Source organism: Cylas formicarius, unplaced genomic scaffold (assembly GCF_029955315.1).
Source record: "Cylas formicarius isolate icCylForm1 unplaced genomic scaffold, icCylForm1.1 PGA_scaffold_7__23_contigs__length_41026272, whole genome shotgun sequence".
NCBI lineage: Eukaryota > Metazoa > Arthropoda > Insecta > Coleoptera > Brentidae > Cylas > Cylas formicarius.
In genome coordinates this window covers 32,372,543-32,391,269 of record NW_026844352.1, presented here as the reverse complement: position 1 = coordinate 32,391,269, position 18,727 = coordinate 32,372,543, and the positions used below count along the sequence as shown (strand labels likewise).

Sequence of the window (18,727 nt, the reverse complement as noted above, 5' to 3'; positions counted from 1 at the left end):
AGTTCCCACACGTTTTGGCTCCCCGTTTTTGCTATCTTTTCTTCTATCGTGGAATAGATTTTTTATATATTTTTTCCCAGTTTCTTTAATGTCTTTTTGGTCACAAATCAATTCTCCGCTTTCGTTGAATAGCTTACCTACGGTTTTTTTCTTATACATTTCAGTTATTTCTTTAACCTTTTGTGTACGTTGAATTCATCAAATTTACTTTGACATTTTCCTTCTATTTCTTTTTGTTTCGCTTCTCTGATCTTTGTTTGTATTAGTCTGTTGAGTTGTTGGTATTTTGTAATGTCGTTCTTGTTTTTTCTTCTTTCTTCCATAAGTTGAACGATTTATTCTATTATCCAAGATTTTCCGTTGTCATTGTCGTTTTTGAGTAGTTCTTTTCTGACATTTTCCACCGTTCTGTTTAGTGCCTGGATTTGCTGATTCGGGTCGTTAAAAACTTCCTTTATCTGGGTGCACTTCTCATGAAGGATTTGTGTTACCTGATTTCGTATGTTATTGTCTTTGAGTTTTTTGATGTCGTATTTAATAGGGCATCGAGTTTTTACTTTCTTTAGTTTAGTTCTATATTCTCCTATTACTGAGTTGTGTTCGGATTGTATATTGGCGCCGGGATATGATTTACCAGGATGTAATCGATCTGATTTCTTGTGATGATGTCCTTTCCTTTATCTTTGGGTAATTTCCACGTACCCACAAGCGCATAATAGTAACCACCGCGTTGCTATAAATCGACATTCTCGAGGTGGACCTTCAACTCGTGATTTTTCTTACAGATTATTCACAATCCCCAAATTTTAAATGTACAAAAATTCTAATTTTTAGTGACACGCTTTGCCTTCCTTGAGATTTAGTTACGCAGTTGCCCGCTTCGGACCTAAATTATCCCATTCCATTTGACAATCAATCTAGCAAAAATGTATAAAAATGATCGCGTCTTAACACAAAATTTTTGGAATGCCATTGGAAACGCGCCAAAGGTCAGTTTCGATGATTCTTAGCTTTGAGAAACTTAATCGGCATCTTTACCTTGGTTTACAAACAGATTTCTGGAACTTTATTTTAGCTCAAAAAATGTTGAAATAACTTACCTTTTATGGTTAATGCCGCCCTAGTACCTCGAGTACGGCAGTTTCTACAAAACTGATAACAATTACTATAAAACGCCCATAAGGTCAAAACTCATAATAATTTAATTCTTAAAATTAGTGCTCATTCTGCACATCGAGTGCTTATAATTTGACTACATGCCCTGATTTCTTTGACAACCCGTCAACAATGGTACGTAAATTGTACTTCAACCGTACATAGAACTTTTCAATGCAACAGTACTTTTTATTGTCGTTACCATATTTGCTACATTGCTGTAACTTTTCTATAAAATTGATTAATTTTTAGAAGAACGCATCATGAATCTCTGAAATCCGAACATAATTGGCAACGCCGAGCTAAGAAATTGCTATTGTTGCAGAACAGTCTGTGCCCTCTGCCATTGTTGTTCTCAATTTTGGTGTCAATATCTCTGTACCCATACTCACAAACTTGTATAATTTGTGCTTTCAATACTTTGTTCTTTCACGAGATTACAGCGAATGTGGCAAATATGAGGACCTAATAGGATCTTAGGGAAAAAGTGACGTCTATATATTTAACATTTAACGAACTGGAAAATAGACTTACACAAATATTTACATGTGAATTTACTAAAGATAATTCTCTACATTTTTAGGTACATTTAAATAGCTACGAAGGATGTTTGAATAATATGTTTTAGTGTGAATTACAGGGAATATAAGAAAGCAATTAAGCAACAAGTTTAATTTTTACTAGAACAAGCATAACAATAATCCCTTGTAGATAACTGTCTATAGGAGGTGCTTCATGAACATTTTTTCACATAGATGTTGCATGTGCGATATCTAGCGTCTCAAAGTTATTTTTGAGTTTATGAAAACAAACGCTTTTGTCGATTTACCAAAAAAATGCCTTATATACAAAATAGACGTAGAAATTGCATCGTATCTACAGGGCTTGAAGAACAAAAACGCTGAATTAATTACAGAATTATACTGACGCCGACGTGAGTGCTGCAAGTCTGCACTGCTTTTCCAGACCTTAACTCCTTTTCTGCCTGAAAATTTAATAGGATTTCGACATATCGACAATGTATCGGCAGCCATGTTGCTTGTTGAAACCCGCAAGGTCTTATGGGTCCTACGTCAGAATTTGTGATTAGAGCTACCATTACTTAAAAATGAAATTTTAAATATCACGCATGTTGAATGGACCTTCTCAAAAATTTTATACATAGTTGCCTCATGAGTTTCTGCATTGTCAGCATAGGCATATCTGTCTAGTAGCTACATGGTGGTTACTGCCAATATAGTTTAGTCCATGTAGATAAAGCCGTGGTTCAACGTTATATTAACAGTTATCCGACGATAAACAAAAACACACCCGATTCAAAATCACAGCTCTAAACAAAACAATTTTAATAATTCAGGTACATTACACACACCAGCAAGTAAGACAAAATTAGGATTTATAAATATAAGGTTGTTCGAAAAGTCATTTCGTTTTTTCCCGTCAGAGCACTTAATTACGTTTTTTCGAAACCAACTTCACACTTAAGCCGCATAACCATTATATGTCTTGAGAGCTGATATTGCAAGGCTTGTGTGTGAAAAAGTTCTATTAATTCTACGCAGTAGTTTTTGGTTGGTGCCCTTTTAAATATGGAGAGCAATAAGCAGCATTTTCGTCATATTTTACTTTTTTACTTCAGAAAAGGTAAAAATGCTGTCCAAGCGAGAAAAAAATTGACGCATGTGTATGGAGAAGGCGTGTTAACAGTACGCCAGTGCCAGAACTGGTTTGCAAAATTTCGATCCGGCAATTTTGATGTCGAAGATGCACCACGGTCTGGAAGGCCGGTCGAAGCTGACAAAGATGCGATAAAGGCATTAGTTGATGCAAGTCGGCGAATAACCACACGAGAGATCGGTGAGAGATTAAATTTGTCGAATTCGACTGTTTATGGCCATTTGAAAGGCATGGGCTTAACCTCGAAGCTCGATGTGTGGGTGCCCATGTCCTTACGGAGCGAAATTTGTGTCGTCGCGTTGACGTGTGTGATTCGCTCCTCAAACGTCAAGAAAATGATCCATTTTTGAAGGGGATTATTACTGGGGACGAAAAATGGGTTGTATACAACAATGTTAAACGCAAAAGGTCATGGAGCAGAAAAGATGAACCGGCTCAAAGCGTGTCAAAAGCCAACATTCACCAAAAAAAGGTAATGCTCTCCGTTTGGTGGGATGTCAAAGGAATCGTTTTTTTTTAGCTTTTTCCGGACAATACAACGATTAATTCAGAAATCTATTGTCATCAACTGGACAAATTGAATGATTCACTTAAAGAGAAGAGGCCCGAATTAATCAACAGGAAGGGTGTAGTGTTCCACCAGGATAATGCGAGACCTCACACAAGTTTGGTCACTCGCCAAAAACTTTTACAGCTTGAATGGGACGTACTGCAACATCCACCATATTCTCCAGATCTGGCGCCTTCCGACTACTATTTGTTCCGGTCCCTGCAAAATTTTTTGGATGGCAAAACCTTTACCTCAAATGAAGATGTCAAAAACCACCTGAACCAGTTTTTTGCCAGCAAGAACCAAAACTTTTATGAGAGGGAAATTATGTTACTGCCAGAAAGATGGCAAAAGGTGTTGGACCAGAATGGCCAATATATAATTTAATAAAATGTTTATTCATTATACGAAAACTGTCTTTCATGTTCCCCAAAAAAAACGAAATGACTTTCCGAACAACCCAATATGTTAATACTCCTCTGCAATCAGACCGAGTTTACCTTTTCCGAGAATAATGCAGTGATTTGTAATATGTGGACCGGTAGCTGTTGATGTATTTCTTAGTGCTGATGTTTTCCTACATTTCCTACATTTTAATGGGATATACTAAAAGCGCTGATGGGCCGGTTACTTCTAACACCCTTATGTGAAATTTCAAATCAAAGTATTAATGATTCACTTATCAAACTCTGGGAAATTGAGAATAATCCTAAAACAAAAATTATCCTGTCACCGCCTGACGAGACTTCCAAGCATTGTTGAAAGCTAAGGTAAGGTAAGCATTTATTAATTTCTCTGAACGACAACGTATACACAAAATATAATTAAGAAATGTATATATTGATGACCAAACCCATTTAAACATTATTTTGTATTTTCACTATTTTCATTTAACAAAAAAAAATTAATGTGTTTTTAAGGCAATTGTTTTGAGGTGTGCCATATGATCGCTATTTATTTCAAATAACTTATTTAGGTACTTTATACCCATATAGTTTGGATCAAGGTATAATCTTAAAAAGGTAGGTGGTATAGGCGTTTATTCCTAATCGTTTCGCATCTTTTAATGATATTTTTGTTAGTTTGTTAGAGACAATTAAAAATCAATATAAGATATTTCTTTTTTAATTATTCTCTACAAGAGTGTGACCTGCTTATGCCTCATGATCTTGTGACTTTTTTGGGGAATAAATATTTTTCCAAAATCTCCTCAGCTTTTCCAAAACATTAAGAGATAGAAGACTGTATTAGACCAAAATATATTAATTTTAAAATATCTACAGAGACTGTGTCTCTTAAATTTTGTAATAGAAAACAATGCGAGCTCAATTTTCCTGCCAGATTGTTATTGCACAATTTTAGATTACAAGAAGTCGCCTTTTGTTACCACATTTTAAAAATGTTTCGTTGAATCTTATTAGCTCCGCATTTCCACATCTTGCGGAGATTTCCACGAATCCAACCTGTTCAAGAGTTTCGTTTAGAAACCGTTGAAACGACGAAAAACATAAGTACCCATACGCCGCTCATAATTTCCTTGATGATTTTGGAAAAGGGTGTAACTCCGATGTTCGCAATCTCTTCAGAAGAAATAATCGATTTTAAAGAACGCTATCATACATACATAATAATAGTAAAAAATGTTGAGCATTTACCAGACATAGATACAAATCCCTCAGCTTTCTCTTTAGACTGAAAATGTTGTGTCTTAGAGAGCAACTAAATTCTAATTATTTTTGTTATTCGGTGTCGTCTTTGAACGTTTAAAACGTTTCAACTCAAGGATTCTGGAAGCTCGGACTTGCTGTGGATACCGACGCGCTCATTGAAATTACCCGCCTATGAGAACATTATAAATATGAGTTACCCATTATAAAATATTTTGATTTACCTCGATTTATTGATTGAGTTTATTCAAAATAGTTTTGGTTAAAAAAATTGACCATATATATATCCAAGACTTTCTTGTCTTCTTCTTGTATCTTGTCAGGTCTTTGACGTTGGCGAGTTATTCTATGTCTTCAGCGATTCTATACGTTCTGCACTGCATATTGCGGTCCATTATTCAACCACGAGACCTGATCCTTGAAATTAATAAACTTATGACACTGAACAGTTGTCGAGAGTTCACGTACGGCGTTTGATATATTCAGACAGCAACACAAACGAGTTATTTCATGCTTTTGAATGTTGTACGAGCTACTTCAACTCTACATTTTATTTCCTGATCTGCGTTACGTTGTTCAGTCATGCATCACCCATGCTACTTAAAGTAAGGTAACCACAAAAGACTGTTTCAAATTGCTTAAATAATACAAAAACTAGTAAGACAAAGACCCATAACACGGTTTTTTTATGAACAAAACTGTACGTTAATGATTCTTTCTTTGATTTCAGGTACCCATTCACGTTTCAATATATTACTGTCAATTTCACTCAAAACCAAGGCCGACTGAACTAATGGAAAGCAGAAGATTTGTTAATTTCCTGGGAGCTTGAAATTAAGAAGCCACAATGAAAATATTTCCTAAAATCCTTAATAATTATATCAAGTTGGTATCAAGTAAACTCGATTTTTTTTTCATAGTTGCTTCGCATGTTTCTATATTATCGGCTTAGATAGGACCTACATAACTCCAGTAGCTATATCCTTACACAGAAGAAAACCAGAACATCATAACGTGAAATTGCTTAACTCAAGAGCTATTTATTTGATTATATATATTACGTAAAAGTTATTAACAAAATGCATTTTCATGATTATGGACTAAGATTTCTCGTCAATGAATAAATAACTGCTTCTGTGAGAATTCCCGCAAATTCATGTTTTATCCATAACATTTTGTTCACACTGCAATCACGTAAGAGGAATTTTGTTCATATTAACGCCTTTTTTCCATTTCCCTTTGTAAAATGCCCAATTATACACCGTGGTATGCGCACCTCGTCAGTTTTCTTTTTCACCTATCCGATCCACTTCGGCAAATTCCGGAATATTACGTACGGGTTTGGGAGCAATCGGATGTTTGCGGATATATTACCGCACGGCTTGAATTTTGATGTTTCTCAATTCTGACGGTCATGTCAGTGAATGTATTCTTGTTGTTTTGCAAAAATGGACCCAAAAACGAACGGTCGTATGCAACACGTTTGGTGAACTTTTTAAGTCACTCGTTTATTAAGCGCTCGCTCCGCTCGTGACTCAAATACACACTACACAATACACACTTGTTTGTTAATATATTAATTGTCAATTCAGTGGCAGAAAAGCGTCTACCTATGGTTGGCTACCAAGTAACGTTGCTTAAACCACATTTATGTTTAACGCCCTTTCTTCCAATGCAGTGTTGATCGAGCTCGAAAGATATTGGAAACCCTGGGACTGTCACATAGAATGTCTATTCACTATCGATTTTAACCCCGTAATCCTGGCTTATTTGAAAACCATGTCCGGAAATAAGTTGAACAACAGTGCAGCAACAGTTTGATGTCTTTTGAGCCACACTTTGAAGTCGTTCCTGAGATGGTGATCTGGATGGTACCCAATTTGGATGCAATAATTTGCCCAAAACAATTCCTTGAAACTAATTCTTGACGAATTTTACGATTTCCTTTTTATAAAGATGCCGGCTCCATTCCTGTGTGTCGCTGAAGTCATTGTTGTAGTATAATATACATTTATTTTTCCAAGGATACTTATTTAGTTAAAAATAGTACAAAATGGTCGAAAGTAATGTAAAAATTAAATTTATTATTTATTAAGTATTATTACTAAGAGTCGTATGTATGAAAGTCGCTATCACGTGTAAAAATACCAGTTTGATTTTAAATGAAATAAAATAACTCTAGAAAATTTAAATGTCTCAGAAAAAATTGCACTCTTCAGCGACAGATTGAAAATGTGTTTTTAACAAAAAAATCGGTATTTTAAAATACCGCATTTAACGTAATTTACCAAATCAACGCCTTGTTCATTTAAAGTAAAATCGAATGGGAAATTCTTATTTAGTTTGCTGTATTCCCGAATAATCCATACTCTAATCCCAAGCTCCGAACTAATAGCCGGATCGTTAAAACAGAATGGAATACATGCCTCTGGCGTGAATGACGTCCGTGGGACGTCATCGCGAGCTCCTAAGTAGGTCAAATAGGGTGCATTGCCCTGGTTTCATTCTGTAATTCTAGCCAATGGGCTCTCGTTGCGGCTGGAACGTTTTGGGTAATAATAGCCCCAATGAGATGCGTGGGTCCATATATGGTTTGAAAAAACCTCTATAAGATTTATTGAACTTAATACGTTGGCCATTTTTTGTTAGTAAGGCACGTCTTCACTGACGAGCTGTCGAAATGTCATTTACATGCAACATTAAAAAAAAATCTACAATGTGGCGTAAAGACTTTATTTTATTCGGATCTTGTAGTATGGATCATGTAGCTTGTCATTTAAAGTGTAGTGAAAAAGGTCACCGAAAACCGAAAAATCCAATACGGTGTCGATAAGAAAAATTAAAATTGATGGTGGTAAAAGAGAAACGAAATTCCGTGGGAAATTTTGGACTTTTTGATCAAAAAGGAGAGCTCGACAAGCTCCAGTTAGAATATGTTTGTAAATTTCTTCCGAAATCTAAAATAAGTCCGTGAAAAAATAATGTCGGAAGTATTTTTAGTATTACCGGAAATAACTTCAAGTTAAACTAACTTGTATTTATGTGAGTGGACTCTCGGTATATACTATAGTAGGTATATATTGGGGACGAGCAATAGTATAAAAAATAAATAGTTAAAAGCGGATTTAAATTTTTAATTTACATATATTAAGTTTATGCAGCCCTGTATCTCAACAAGCGTTTCCGTTAAAACCCGTCCGCTTTTTCGTTTTTATTTTCACACGTTGTCAACCGGTAGAAAAATGTCTGTCCAACAATTATGCCAAACCAGCGCCTGACGCGTGGTCCGTCATTAAGTCTAAAACGCACTAAATTTAGACCACAAATTGGCCAGAGACCAAAACAAACAATCCTTGCGTACGAATCAATTATCGAAAATATATTGTTGTTTACATTGTTGCAAACGACACTATCGTCTAAAAAGTCAGTCCTTATCGATAATTTGTAGATCAAGGTGTGAGTGCTTATTATGCTCTCATTTAAATAATTTATATACTTTTTAAATCCCCGTTTTGACTCGGAACTAAGTAAAATATTACTTGACTAAAACTCCCCTTTAGGGGTTTATCCTTAAAATAAATTATTGAAAAAGAAGTTGGACTAACTGTGTCACGCCAATAAAAGTTATTTATCTATACGAAGATTGTGAATAATTTACATATTTATTGAACTAGAGACTCAATGACACGTTCCAAAATTGTATACTTAACCTATTTTGTTGGCAAAGGGCAAGAATGATTGTAAAGTTTTAAAACTTATTCAATAAATAGTAGTTTATATTATCTTTGTCTATTTGTTTAATTACAATTTATTAATAATTTAATATTTTTAATTCTCACCGATCTTTTTTCCAGAATAAGTAAAGAAAAAATAATTGATTTTAGAAAATACTTTTTTGAAATTGATATTAGTTTAAAGCTTTATAAATTAATCATGGATAAAGATTCTTAAAATATTTAATTTTGTAAGTCATTTGACACTAACGTTTTTGTATGTACGCATGCGCATTTATCAACGCGGACATCAACGTCCGTCTGTAGGGGCCATAATAGGAGTGGGCAGGCAGAGGGAAGAAAACGTGCATTTCGTACGATGTTAACTATCAGAACTATACTAGTGACAAGTGCAGGCTACCGAAAGAGATAAATTAAAATATACTAACGACTGATGAAAATAAAAATACGAAAAGAGAAACGAAATCCTCTCTCGAAAGAATGCGAAAAGGGAATAAAAACAAGACAATGTGGGAGATAAATGCAAAAGATTTTCGAAGCTGCCGTGCGATGAAGTGGGGCCCAGTTCAAATAGTATTAAGCAATTGTTAAGATTGTCTTTCTCTCAGTTTTTTCTTCTAAAGTCCATCCTTAAAGTTTTTGTGCCATAATTCAATACAAGTGTATCACAAAGGTAATACTTTGCCTTTGATGAAACTCCGTTTTTAAGGTGGTAATAATAGATTATGCGACAAGTTTGATAAATGGAATTTAAGTCACGAGTTTTGTTTGAGTATAAGCGGAGCGTACCCGAGCAAGTGCTTAATAAACGACTCAAGAAGTTTATCAAACATGTTTTTCGGTACATTTTTGCTGGCAATATTTTTTTGGTAAATATTTTTTTAAGACGTAAGTAAGCAAAAATTTTGGGCATAATAACAGATAAGCAACTAAATTTTGAGGCACATAATAAAATGAAAGCAGATCATTTTGTTATATGCCTGAAAACTTAGTTTCTTATTGTTTTTGCTCCCTTCTTTAATGGAACTATCTTCACACGGACCATTAGAAATTCATACGCTGCAAGTTATATTCCGAAAAAATGTATAGCTTTTTGTAAAAATTCATAATAGGCGAGCTTTGCATCAACATTCTGTGATCCAGCGTGTCGGTTTCCTTCCTTCTGCGCTTTCTTTTATTTCGTTTATAATTTTTAACACGTTGGTGTGCTAAAATATTTCCTAAAATCAAAGCAATCTGGAACCACCTGCATTTTCTCGAAAAAAAAGCCCATTGCTAGTAAATTAATTTTTCTATTTGTTCCGATAATATAGGTAATTGCATAGAAAATAACTTGAATCGCTTTTTGTTGAATATTATTGGTGTATTGTAAAATAATAAAAACATAAAATCACCTTTGTTTTAAGCCCAGTGGAAAGTAAGCTGTAACTGTGTAACGTATGGTCCACCTAGAAGTATATCGTCTTGATTATTGACGGCAATAAAACACTTCAGTCGGTATTGTAGGACAGATCATCAGGGATGAACTTTTATGTTTATTTAGATATAATAAAATCATATTAGTGCTAATACTCGTAGGAGAGCATTAACAATTTACATTAAATTTACATTAAATTAAATTAAATTAAAATATATTTTTCCATGTTATTATTAACAAAGAGAACTTTATTTTATTTAGATATTACCTAAGAACATTTATATTGATGAATTTTTATTAAACATAGGTCGCCGATGCAGCTAAGGTATATATTTAAGATGTTAATCAAAATAATTTAGGACAGTCTGGTATGACATTAACTGATTTAGAAATGTTTGATGACCATAAGTTACTAACCTACTAGCCATTTTGCCTGACCGAATACTTTTTTAAGTAACGGCCATCTTTTTTTCATAAATTAATGAAAACAGCGTATGTACATTGCATAACTCCCACCACTATTATTATTATGCATAAAAAAAAGAGTACTGCAAGCTTAAAGTTTTTCAGAAACGCCTGCGAAAACTGCCTTACCTCAAATTTAAAAAAATTCTAAATGTTTCTTTCGCGTTTCGTATAGTCCTGAGCGCGGTCATTTTGGAAAAACCTAAAACACAGAAAACAAAATCTTTTTCCTTGCTCGTTATATCGTCCGTGACGGCGACTACGAGGACGCGAGTCCGACACAGAAACCTGTACTCAAGCGTTTTGCTTCCGCAATCGACCGATGGGTGTCGTTCCCTCGTCTCTTATTGACTGCTCGGCAGCGATGGACCACAGACATTAAATGTTTTCTGCTTTCAATTCCGTCGAACATGCGGGGGGTGTGTAGGTTCCGGCCCGCTCCCGTCGCGACCTTTTCGCGTGAGCGCGGGGCGGCTTCTGAGAAATTGCATTAAACGTTTTTCTCGGCTTAAAATAGAAGTTGACGATGCACCCCCGCCTGGTTTTATTTCCGTTTTCGCGAGGGAGCGGCCTATTTTTAGAGGCCGCTTTTGTACCGTCTTATTATTAACTAGCCGGAAGATTGGTTTCAGCCGAAAATACGACAAAGCGAACTGATTTGAATCGGTATAAAATAAAAATGTTTAATATATGAATTGATTATAACTCCATTTTTAGGGACAACCTAACTCGAAAATTTCACTTTTCTTCATCCGTAATGAGTGGAGGGTCACAACAAGATTATGGTTTACACATTTATCTAGAAAAAAAAAACGCATAGAACATTTTGGCTAGTTAGTGTTATATTGCAATTAAGTTGCAATCTCCTTAGCTTTGCTGCGTGATGATTTTGATGGGAAAACCATGGCACGCGTTTTCTGTATTTGCTTTTTGGAATTTTACTGCTTATGATTTTGCCAGTGACTTTTAATCTTCCAGAATTGGCTTTGTTTTAACGGGATTCTGTGGATAAGTATTCCACAAAGGATGTCAATTGCCAGTATACGAGGTACGATTTTATGGAAACAGGCGTCACTAGAAATTTAAAAAAAAGTAAATCGGCAAGAGAAAACGCTGGAAATTATTTTCTAGTTTCCGAAATGACCACGGGGTGTATTTATAATCTTGAATTTTAAAAATCGGTTTCTACAAAAAATTTCTAATATCAACTATGGTTAAAGTGAGTTCCATTTTTAGGGTGCGACAAATTTAAATGATTTTTATTAAGTGTTGTATGTTCTGTCTCTGCAAGGAAAGTGGTGGGGTGTTCGAACGTTTCCCAACATAAATGTCCATATCACCAAAAACTCTTAACGCGTTTAAATAAACTATTAATTATTGTGCTATGAGTGACGCAATTGCGATTGATTATCTCGTCAGCAGATGACGTTTTCTGACAAAAAAAAATCTGAAAGAGGAATAAATGCAACAATACGACTTCGAATAGTCAAATAAGGGCCGAATAAGCTAGTTCAAACCGCGATTCGATTTATTTATCCTAAAAATTAATAAAACCTTATTAATTACGTATTACTTTTTTCACAATACCTTGGAAGGGCTCACCGTAGCTGAGATAACTATGTTTTGATATCCTTGCCTGTTTTCAATTAATTTGTTATTATCATTATTATATTCATTAGTAATTGGATTTAGTAAACTATAACTATAAACTAATAAATTGTTCACTAACTAACCAATTTTATTAAATTTGCGTTATTTAGGTCATTATTCGTTCCAAACCTGTCGATTTCTTCTAGGCAATGAGATAAGATAAGTTTAAAAACGATATGTTTAAACACATTTTTGACAAACAAGTAATTGACAAGTATCACAAATATCGACATGAAAGATGCGTTTGGTTAGATAAAAACTAAATTTGTTTTCATGGCAATCTTAATAATAATAAATGAATTATTTATGGAGATTTTTTTATTTTACTACTTAAATACGGCTATAGTTAATTAAATTAGTTCGTTAGGGAGTGAGACAGTAATTTGGTGCCCTTTGAAGAGATTGTAAAAAGAGTAATAAAGATTTTACATTACATTTTATTTTGATTTCAATTAGTATTCGGCATCCTAAGCAATAAATTCGGGTTATTAGCGTTTTATTTGGTTCTGTTACGATGCAGAGAACAGCATGAAACAACAATCATTTGAATTTGTCTGAGTTCAAAGACAGAACTCATTTCAAGCGAGAATTATTATAAATTTTAGTGGAAATCCAGTTTTATAATTTAATTTAACAATGACGCCCCCAGAAACTCGAAAATAATTTCGAGAATGTTATCTTGTCCGATTTAGTTTTTTTTTCAAACTCCTAATACCGTCCGTTTCTCTAAAACCTTACCTCAGTGCTCCTACTGGGACACCCGGTATATGATGATCGATTTTGTTTGACACATTTTGTTGCATTTTCTTTCCACCGTTCTGTTGTTGTTTTTGTTTAGGTACTGTTATTACTTATAACGAAAAGTATCTAATGTATTTTTCGCATAACTGGCGCAAATACCGTCTTACAAATACGAACGACAGACAGAACTACCACTAACGTAACTTTAATAGCACCCTTTTATTTATTTTATGATTATGTAAAAAATAAATTATTAAATCTATCTCGAATTGTTTATTAAAAAAAAAGATGGCGGTCATCAATTGTTTATCGCGGCGAAATTCGTCACCCCCTCCTGCGCCCATAAAAGTAATACACCTAATCTACCTCCGCCCCCCTGGAGTTTTTCCGAGACGAATGAATGGATATCCGGGCGTAGCTCCAACCGGGTCCGGTCCTGGAGACCAGATCGGAGGCAGCAATTCATCTAAAAAGCCAGAATGAATCCCGTGCAGCAACGGCCTCGAACCCGCACCTAACCGGGGCATCGCACCCTCGCCGCTGACCCAATTTAACCCGCTTCGCAGCCACCGCGGTGACGTCATCGGCTCTGCCGTATCGCTTGTCCCCACGCCCCGCGAGCGCCGCAATATGGGACGACTTCATTCTGAAGCGCTCTGCGGAAATTGTTCCGGGACGACCGGATACCGGAAAAAAACATCGCGCAGCAGTCCTCTCTTTTGTCCATTGAAGCGCAACGGTATGTCGCTGTAAAATGCATTGTCAAATACAGCGTCGCACAGTGGTCCTCTCTTTTACCCATTGAAGCACAACGGTATGCGGATGCAAAATGCATTGTCAAATACAACGTAGCACAATGGGATATTAAATTTTGATCGGAAATTGTTTTCTAAATATGTCTCCTAAAAACGGATTAAATTAAAAGGAGATAATACATTCAGTGACAATTTAATATTTTGACCGATGAACAGAACATTACACGCGGTTAGTCAATCCCGCAAAAGCGAATTATTTAAATTGTCAACTTTGCAATTTGTTTTGAAATTTTGTTCACTTGATCCAATAATTATATGAATAATAATGCCAAGTTTATAGTCTTGGTGCCATAAGTCTGAAGTTTCTTATTTCAAATTATCTTCCATTGTCTTAAACTAAATAATATTAACTTTTTAATTGACTGACTGTAATAAAAAAAGTATTCATGCCATAGTTTCTGAGATACGACTGTTACGGAACTTTTGACCTGCGCACAAAGCTATTACTTTAATTGCAACAAAATATTATAGAAGATGTTATAACGTGAATAATAAAGCGAGAGAAAATATTATTAAACTAAATATAGGCAATAATAACATATATAAACTACAGTTTTATTTGAATGAAGAAATTTATTTTGTTTTTGTGAATTATAATTTAAACAGACCATGAAAATTTGCTGGAAATTAATTTTAAGTGCTTACAATGGCCGCTAGAGAGCGCAACTTCTATATCGAATAAGAAAATTTGATTTTTACAAAATTTTGTCTATGTAACTATTATGAACAATATCATCATATTCTTCTTTTCTTTAAACGCGGTATTATTGGCGCGCTTGATTATGATTATTAAATATGGGAAGGAAACGATTAAATAGTGCTTTTGAAAGTTTCGTTTTGTAAGACGCAGATTGATTTAAAATAATAAAAGCAAGTCGGCTTAAATGAAAAGGAACCTCAACGAATACTTAGCGAAGCCCTAAATATTCAAATTGTGGCCCATCAGGCTCGACACACGACTGCAATTTTTGTCTGGTTGACATTACGGCTGCTATCATTTCCCTCCTAGGGGTACGGCGACTGGTGTCTAGTATAAGTCGGATCATATATATTTCACCCCCCGCTCCCTGCTCATCTCGTAGGAAACGTATCGTCAAGAAATTGACGAACATTAACCGCAAAATGTGCAGGACATTCGTCGTGTTGGAATAACATACTTCTACGAATATCCAGAGGCACATCTTCAAGAAGAATTGGTAGTTCGTTAATAAAAAATTTAAATAATTTGGACCAGTAGATCAATATATAAATACCAATTAATTATTGCCGCACCATTCAGTTACACTCCGTTGTCCCTGATGTTGCACTTTCCGCATTCAGTGGGGATTGCCCCGTGATCAGTAGTTACTTCACGTCACGTCACTTCAATAACGTAAGGTAGCATGTCGATTGTGAGAGATCTGTCAAAATGGGCCGATTCGTACAAAGTCCGTTAAAAAAAATTAATTTAATATTGACCCTCCAGAGAAAAGTCGTACTATCTGATTGCATTTTTTTGGAAATATTCGATAGAAGCAAAAAAGAAAAGACCGACGAATAAGACACAGTTCAAAAGGACGCAAATCGTTTATATGATGAATTACGGAGTCCAGCAATTGATTCACTGCTCTTTGGATATGAAAGGATGTCGTTTTTTACATTCGGCAAGTTTTCACGGTACTTATTAAACATTCTATAAAGTTTTGGGACATATTGAAGAAACGGCAACTGATAAAATCTTGCGAGTCGGCGACAAAAATCAAATATTTTGATTTGCATAATCGCCTCGATTTCCGCGTCAATTGCGCGACATCGCCATTATTTGATAAATAGGCGTCGCCTGCATCGCTCATGTTGCGTGTTTTGGTCGCCCACGTACGACGAGAGCGTTAAGGACTGTTCAGAGTAGGAGCGACGTGGGTCGCGTCGCGATTGGTATTTCAGATTGGGATATTAAAGCGATTAAACAAAAAAAGTTGGAATTAACCCAATAAATAGAAAGGGAAGGGTTGTTTGGTGAATTCCATCACTTACGTTATAAATTGAGAATGTAATTGGGTTGATTCTGGAACTACCTTAGAATATAAAATTGATGCGCCGCAGGTTGCCATGATTTTTGACTGAGTTGCTGACCATAATTGGCAACGCCGAGCTATGTAATTACTATTATTATCAGAATAGTCTGTGTCAAATAAAATGTCATCATAGGGGATTTCTGATTCATGCCCAGAACATTCTATACGATCCAGTCATTTTTTTTTTAAATTAAACGTTTTTTCGAATGCGTTTTGCAGTTCTACATCGAATTAATACGTGAATAGTCGAAAATAAGCTACGATTCAATTCTAACTGGTGCTTATGCAATGTTTTGTAATTGAATATTTTTATTGAACGAATGAATTTTCGCACCCTCTTAACCTTGAAACGTTGACCGTGGATAGTCCATTTCTATTTGAACTAATAGGCTTATTAACGATGAGGGACAACTTGTATTGTTCGCGATCGTGATTGCGAATAAAAAAAAAATAAAAACAGGCCTTCATTGGAGCAACAAATTATTCGGCAATTTTGAATTATGGGGAGGTCATAGAACCCGCAACTTCCGCCCTCGCCTCTCGCTAACTCCAGTGCCCTAGTTTCCCCGTTGACACATTTTGCAACAAGTATTGACCCGGCCCCCACCCTCGTCGTTCGCTATGACGTCATTGGGAGTTTGGTGCTCCCCAAACCCCCCACCCCCGAGGGCAAGATTTCCGCCATTAATCTTTTATTATACGGCGCTTTGATTTTAGCCGGATTGGGAAAAAATATTTCTGACGGATGCCACACCTTTAAAAAAGCTCACTGAGCAAAAATAATACTTTTGCAAGAGCTGCCAATTTTAAAAATGTACGGGTACGCCACTGGTTTTTGCAAAATTTGGTTCTTCTTGTCAGTGAGCATATTCAGTGCTGGTATTTGTATTAAATCCAATTAAAATTTATCCAAATAGCCCTAAAAAAACGCAAAAGCCTTATTCAGAATCGGGATAGAGGCTCTACCGTTTGTATGGTTTGCGTATAAAATTATTCAATAAATATAACTTTTAAATAAAATCAAATTTAAATTGAAGTTTCGAAATTGTGCCTTGTTTATTATTATGTCAGAATCAATAAAATCTGCGTGACAAAAACTTAAATTTCTGTTTAGTTTTGGTTAGCTTCAGTAAAACTCTGATCTCCGATAACCGGAATATTTGAATGAATGTGGCGGGACTCATTATTAACGTAGACACATAACGAAGAAGCCTACTTAGTGGTCTCTAGTAATAGTTGATTCTTTTTTTTTTTGGGACATTTCAACTTTGTTGCTTTATCAAAATTTCGCGAAAGAGATGTTTTTGTTTTTTGTGAACTTGAATAGTTGTGTTCGTATTATTATTTTTTATATTAGTCGCGCCCAAGAACGGCTTATGCCATCTTAATAACAACATTCCGTTAAAAAAACAAATAAATCCCCACCACTCCAGCAATAATCCCCTGCGGCGGCACCTGTAGATAAATATATCCGCGCAAAACGATATGAATCCGCAGCAGGACACGTGAGAATTTAACAATCAATGTGATGACGTCACCGTTGGGCGACCAATAGCCGCCCGCTTCCATTCACCGTCGTCGTCGGCCTTTGTTGCAGATTCATCTCTCGGGCTCCGGAGTCGAGTTGGTGTCGATTCAGGAACGTTAGTCGCGTGCGGAACCCCGGAGCCGCGGCAGCGGCAGTGTTTCCGGGTAGTCCGACGCGCGACCCCCCCTTTCCCTACTGCGTCCGTTGTGCGGTGCGGACGTCCATTTGTATCGATACTGGACGGAAAAAAAAACGCCGTAAGTGGTTGTTGTCGCATTCGTCGCCATTTTTGTTTACGTTACGGCAGTTACCTACCCCAACGTTGTTGTTGTTGCCAGGGGTCGACGCCCCCTCGCTCCCCCAAAGTGTGCGGCCTGATGCATGCAGATTTAGGTACGCTTCTGGCAAAAAAAAAAATTCAAACTTTTTGTTTGCTGTAGTCGCTTTTGTTGGACAGTGGCATTTACTGCCACAAGTAGATTAGCATCATTGTTTCAAGTGGCGTCAACAAATATACATTACCTAACAGCCTTAACAAAAAAAAAAGCGCAACACTGACTTTCTTTTATTTTTTCTATTTTTCGTAAACGTAACAAATGTTAGAAGAGATTGTCCCAAATTAATATATTGATATTTTCTATCGAATACGAACCCGAAACGAGGAATTTGGTGGCAGGTGTCGGGTTATTACAAATTCCAGATTATATTACGCTATAGCGAGTTTAAACTGATTGTCGGTTCTTGAGTATTTCGAGGAAAGAAATACTGCTATTGCAAGAAATAACAACCATTTTGTTTAACTAAATAGGCCCCAAAATCCGCCAACTCCAATCGCCAATTATATAATACAAGTCGAAACGGTACCTAGCAGAGAGTTATGACACAAAATAGAGCTCTGGACATCGACACCTGCCTCCACAAGCTTGGCTGGTTTTCGCTAAGTTCACGAAATTTTATAGACAATTCTATTTTTGCAGCGTTAATTACCCTTGCAATTTTGCGGCCAGAAGGTTCAAAATTTTAAATGGTGCGACGGAAACCTTTACCTCAAACTGGGTTCCTTGGCTTTTAAATCGCCTTATAAATATAACGACTCCAGAATAACAGGTTCTGGAGGATGAAACATAGTCCAGGTGTAGCAGGATAAACGGGAAAGTTAAGTAGCCTTGCGTAGTTCAAGTTTGTTCTAGGATCTGTAACTTTCAACTTTGAAAACCCGCCCTAAAAGCTTATTGTTTTTGCTTAAAGCTCGCTTTTCGATTGCAGCTAAAAAG

General features: G+C 35.9%; 1 long non-coding RNA gene across 1 annotated transcript; it reads right to left on the bottom strand.

Annotated features, from left to right (window-relative positions):
• Positions 1–1,959: 1,959 nt before the first annotated feature.
• LOC132705720 (uncharacterized) lies at positions 1,960–10,886 on the bottom strand. The gene is made up of 3 exons (XR_009619501.1): positions 10,795–10,886; positions 3,883–4,091; positions 1,960–2,140 (listed from the first exon to the last, which is right to left on the bottom strand). It is a non-coding gene; the product is annotated as an uncharacterized LOC132705720 (long non-coding RNA).
• Positions 10,887–18,727: the final 7,841 nt, after the last annotated feature.